We start from the raw sequence: 5289 nt of genomic DNA, 5'->3' as shown, positions 1-5289 counted from the left end.
CCAGAGAATTATAAAATCCAGCCGACCCTACCAACTCTATGCCGACTCTGCTTTTTAGGTACTCTCAAATGGTTCCCTGAACCTCATCCTCTGTAAAGTGGGAATCATCATCATCATCATCATCATAATTATATCTATAAAATGGGCATAATACCACAATACGGATGAACCTTGAACACATAATGCTAAGTGAAATAAGCCAGACACTAAAGGACCAATATTGTGTTCAAAGAAACAGAAAGCAGAACAGTTGTTTCCAGGGGCTGGAGGAGGTGGAAATAAGGAGTTAATGTTTAATGAACACAGAGTTTCAGTTTGAGAAGATAAAAAAGTTCTGGAGATAGATGGTGGGGATGCTTTCACAACGTCATGGTTTGACACATCACAAACATAAACACGGTTTAAATGAATATACTTAATGTCGCTGAACTGTACACTTAAAAATGGTTAAAACGGTACATTTTATGTTATGTATATTTTACCGTGATAAAAAAAATGAGATAACAATGTCAACCAACTCTACAGGAGTATGTAAGAATCAAATAAGATCATTCAGTCATTTATTCATTCAATACGCACATATTTATTGAGCTTCTTCTGTGTGCCAGGCACTGTGCTAGGCACTGTGGATGTATTCGTGAATGAAACAGATGTAAATCTCTGCTCTTGCGGCATTTACAGTCTAGTGAAGAGAAGAAATGTGAATGATACGTATAAGTAAATTATATCATACGTTAGAAGGTGACAGGTGCACTGGGGAAGAACAATAGGGTGAGGAAGATAGAGAATGCAAGGGGAGGGGCTGCCCTTTTTGATGCTGGTCAGGGTAGGACTCACTGAGAAGGGGGCATCTGAGCAGATTCGGAGGAGAGGGAGTACGCCATGCAGGTATCTGGATGTATGTAAGAGAATGTGGTAAATTGTAAAACAGGGTATTGTGTATGTGAGAGAAAAATGAGGTACAGAGAGGGATCAGCGTAAGATCCTGCCAACTCTTGAGCTGGCAAAGTTGGGGAGAACCGCTCCAAAGTTGGGTGCTGAGAATCTCTCTCTCTTGTTCCATGGCTGCCCACAGTTCTCTCTGCCTCTGCTTCTCTCCATGCCACCCTCCTCCCCCAGCCAGCTGCAGCTCCCCTTCTAAAATATCCAGTCTAATTCAGCTTGCTGGTGACAGCTAAAGGAGGGGACCAATGTCTAGAGGAAGCTGAGAAAGGACAAGTGGGGGATGCTGACAAGCCCTGCCTAAGCGGGCTAAGGCCCTTTACAAATGAGCCAGTGTGTCCTAGAAACAGAGTGCAAGGAGGGACGGGGCGTGAAGGATAGGACGGGTATTGTGGGAGGGATATGGTCAGGGTCAAGTGGAGAGAAGTGGGAATTGGATAAGAAGAGACTGGCAATGTGCAGGCCAAGAAGGCAGACAAGGACCTCCAGGAGTGTTGCACACCCCAAAACCAAAGGAAAATGGTCCAGAATGCTCGAGTGGGGGAACTTAGCGTTTCTTATTGGGGGTGAGGTGGGGTCATAGAGGGGAAGAGAAAATGTAGGGAACAGTCTATGGGCGTAGAAGAGAGCGAGGACAAACCATTGTAGAAGGGGTCAGAGGACACCATAAGCGTTTAGTAACATTGAAAGATTTGCTCACACAGACCCACCAGCACTATTTCCCTGCTTCCCTTCTGCTTCAGTGTGGCCAGGCATCCCCCCTTTCAGGCAGACACGACGTATCTTCAAGATGGAAGAAAATCAAAATAAATCGAGCAGGCAATGAAACCTCTGGAAGGGCAGCTGGGGTCTGCACAGGCTGCAGGAGAGAGATAAGGGCAGCGAAGAGAAAGAGGCCAGCATGGTTGCCAACCAGACTAAGGAAGACAGAGGCAGGCTAAAAATAGATTGGGGGTGGGGAGGGAGGAGAGCTAGTCCAGAAAAGAAGGGAAAGCGGAGGCAATCGATGCTGTTGCGCCTCTGACCCAATTCTTCATCTCTCAGCCTCACCAAGCTGAAAAATTAGGGGGTGATGGGGAAAAAGGGAAAGATTGGTACAGAGAGAGGAGAATCAGAGGAAAATAATTTGAGTCCTAAGACATAGGCAACTGCGGTGTACAAATCAGTAATCATGATATGGAAAAGAGGAGGTATATAGTGTAGTTCTAGTTAAACACTCGCCAGAGTTTGGCATCCCAGAACAGGTTTAGGAGCTTAAAGAGTGTGAGTATATGTTGGAAGGCAGTTCAATTGTCTAGAAAGGTAAACAAGGAGGCAACGAGGATGAGTTAGCCTGGAGACAGTCGGCTGGAGCGTGACTTAATGCTTGCATTTTACTTCTCAGAAGAGTGATTAAAGAGAGTTTGGTTAGTGGATATTCTATTTCGATGGTGAGCTTCTAGTGCAGCCAGAGGGGTTTGTGTTAGACCTCAGGAAATCCATCCCACTAAGTAGATTTGTGAGAAATTAAAATATGTATATAAGCTCTCTTATGGTATTCTTTCCTTGGAAATCTTTAAAAATGAGAAGCCCATCTATGTGGGCCTATATAGGTTTGCCTGAAGGCCAAGGCCTCCCCACAAGCTTTTGGAAGACTTTTGGCTAGAGAGAAGGTGGAAGATTTTTATTACCCTGGAGAAAGAGTGCGAAATGGGTATGTGGGCCAGGGCGTCAGGCAGGGTGAATGAAAGCACCCGGGCGTTGGGGAGAAGGGGAGGCACAAGTTGGGCCGGGTATGTCAGGCTGGGGGAAGCAGCAGGGACAAGGGGCAGGATTGTAACACACAGGACCCAGTGGCATTTACATAACTTTGAATAATGAATAAGCCCGGCTCTGGGGCTCTTAGTCAGCATGCTCATCTGCATCTTTATTAAGCTTTATAAATGATTCAGCTCCCTACCCCTTCCCCCCAAGCCCTTGCCCAGCCTGCCCCAAGCATCAGGGTAGTTGATTGCTCATTATTTTAGACTAGATTTGTTTCACCAACATTCAGTGAGGCATGGAGTCGGGGGACACAGGAGGGAGGAACGAATCCAAAGGCAGGCTGAGTGGAGGGGTAGGGGAGCGAACAGAAGCAGCAGCCATGGGAAGGCAGGCAGCTGGTTGTGAGCTAAGGATGTGGGTATAATTCTTCAAAATGTTCCTGGGGCCTACATCCTCAAGAGAGAAAGGTTTCTTAGATTCCCCCAAATGTTCTGGGTTCAAGTCCCACTCAATCTCCAGTTTCTCTTACATCTGCTGCCAAGCCCCGAGCAGGCCCCTTGCTCAGCTCCAGTGCTGCGGTGAGCCCCTTGAGCAGCCAAATGAGTACAGCCCCTAGGGAAGTTCTCATGTTTTCCTGAGGTAGGAATTTTGCTATTTTCAAGAAAAAAAAAATCCCGCTACACTTGCAAGGCAAGAACAAGCACCAGGCTATTAAGAGAGAAAGAGATAGTAACAGGTGCTCATAGTATGTGAATATGTAGGGAACTGGAATGCTTGTATCCACAGAGAGTTAGAGCCTACCCTGAAAGAGGAACTTGCAGAGGAGGGGCCGGCAGCCTTCTACTCATCCAGGTAGGCATGCTAGTGCCAACTGCTCTGGGAGCTGCCTGGTTTACTGGCTGGGGCAGGGAGGGGTATTTAACAACCTGGTCGAGGAGGAGTTGGCAGGAAACAGGTAGGGGGAAAGGTAGGGCATTTCTCAATCCTGGCTGCACATTGAAACCACCCAGGGAGCTTTCAAAAGTATGATGCTTGGGTCCCACCCAAGGCCAATTCAATTGGAATTCCCGAGGATGAAGGCGCTGGGCACGGTATTTCTTAAAAAGCTCCTCAGTGTTGTTTAGATATTGATTCGAACAAACTAACCTTTATATATATAAATGTTTAGGTGTGGTAAGAGTATAGTGATTACATTTTTAAGAGTAATTTTTTCCTTTGATGAGTAGATACTAAAGTATTTCTTAACAAAATGATGCCCTACCTGGGGTCTGCTTCAAAATAACCCAGCGAAGGAAATGAGGAAGTGGGTGGGTGAAGATGAAGCAAGATTCACTCTGTGTTCATAATTGTAGAAGCTGCTTGATGGATAAAGAACCTCATTATAATCTTTTTACTTTTTGTATACAAAACAAAACAAAAACAACTCATTGAGTGTTTCTAGTATGTAGCAGGGTGAGAACCACAGAGCCAGGCACTGAGCAGGACAGGGGCCATCATGGCACCTCTGTGAGCACATCCGGCTTCAAAGGGAGGTTTGTAGGACCCTAAAAATTAGCTGAGGGCCCTGTCCTCCAACTCCTTGGGCCTCAGGCGGAGCCACAGGGGCCACCTGTGGGATGTGATATCTGGCAGTTAGAGATGCAACTAGGGGGGTCCAAGGACTCCGCAGCCTTCTGGGGACTCAGAGCCTCCATGCTTTGTGCACCGGGTGGGCAGCTACAGCAAAGGGAGCCTTCTGCTTGAGGCACCCAGAACAAGCAATCAGCCTTGCTTTTCTCTCTCAGTCCCTGCCCTCTCCTGACTGACTCCACAGGAAGCTGTAGCCTCATACCAGCCGGACCCCCTTCCCCCACTGTCACCACTGCTTCCCTGTGCTGCCTCTCCCCTGACGGGCTCATCTGCCTTTGCCGGGGAACATTAGCCCAGCTGACTTCATCAAGGAGGTGAGGAAGCTGAACACAAGTCCACAGAAGTAGGGGCACCCAGGCACACACCCCCTGCAGCTGCTGGCAGAGCTGTATGAACTACTGAGAGATTTGCTAATAGCTTGATACCATTTGCATATCCTTCCTTTAGTGAACAAAATTGAAATGAATCCCCAATTCTCAGTTTTCTACTATCCCCAACTGGTCGAATCTCCTCACACTTGTCCCTGACATGGACCAATCATTCTCATGTTCTCTGCATTCTTTTGAGAAATAACTTCCTGCTCTGCCAGGTGAATGGTCCCCCCAAAACTCTGACTTCCACCCTATGCCCAGCAAAACTCAGCCCCTCCCCCAGCCCCACCCCTTGGAACCACCAGTTCAGGCATCATGCTCAGTTTGGGGCTCTATCTGTCTTCTCTGCTCCATTACCTTCCCCTGATGGCCTCTAGGGTCTGGGGAGGGGGGAGAGTTAGAGGGGATCCATTTAAGAGATTTTTAGAATCTATGCCTGTGCATCACCCGCTGCCATGAGTTATTTCAGCGCCGATGTTTGTCTCGAGCTGATTATTCCAGCCCGAGAACAGGTGGAGCAGCCTGCGGTGGCTTATTCGTCAGCCAAGGCCATCTGTTCCCAACAAGCTGAGATTTGTAGCTGATTTCTACTGGGGAGCAAGGA

This window comes from Pteropus vampyrus, unplaced genomic scaffold, assembly GCF_000151845.1.
Source record: "Pteropus vampyrus isolate Shadow unplaced genomic scaffold, Pvam_2.0 Scaffold50, whole genome shotgun sequence".
NCBI classification, from domain to species: domain Eukaryota; kingdom Metazoa; phylum Chordata; class Mammalia; order Chiroptera; family Pteropodidae; genus Pteropus; species Pteropus vampyrus.
Note: the sequence above shows the minus strand (reverse complement) of the source record.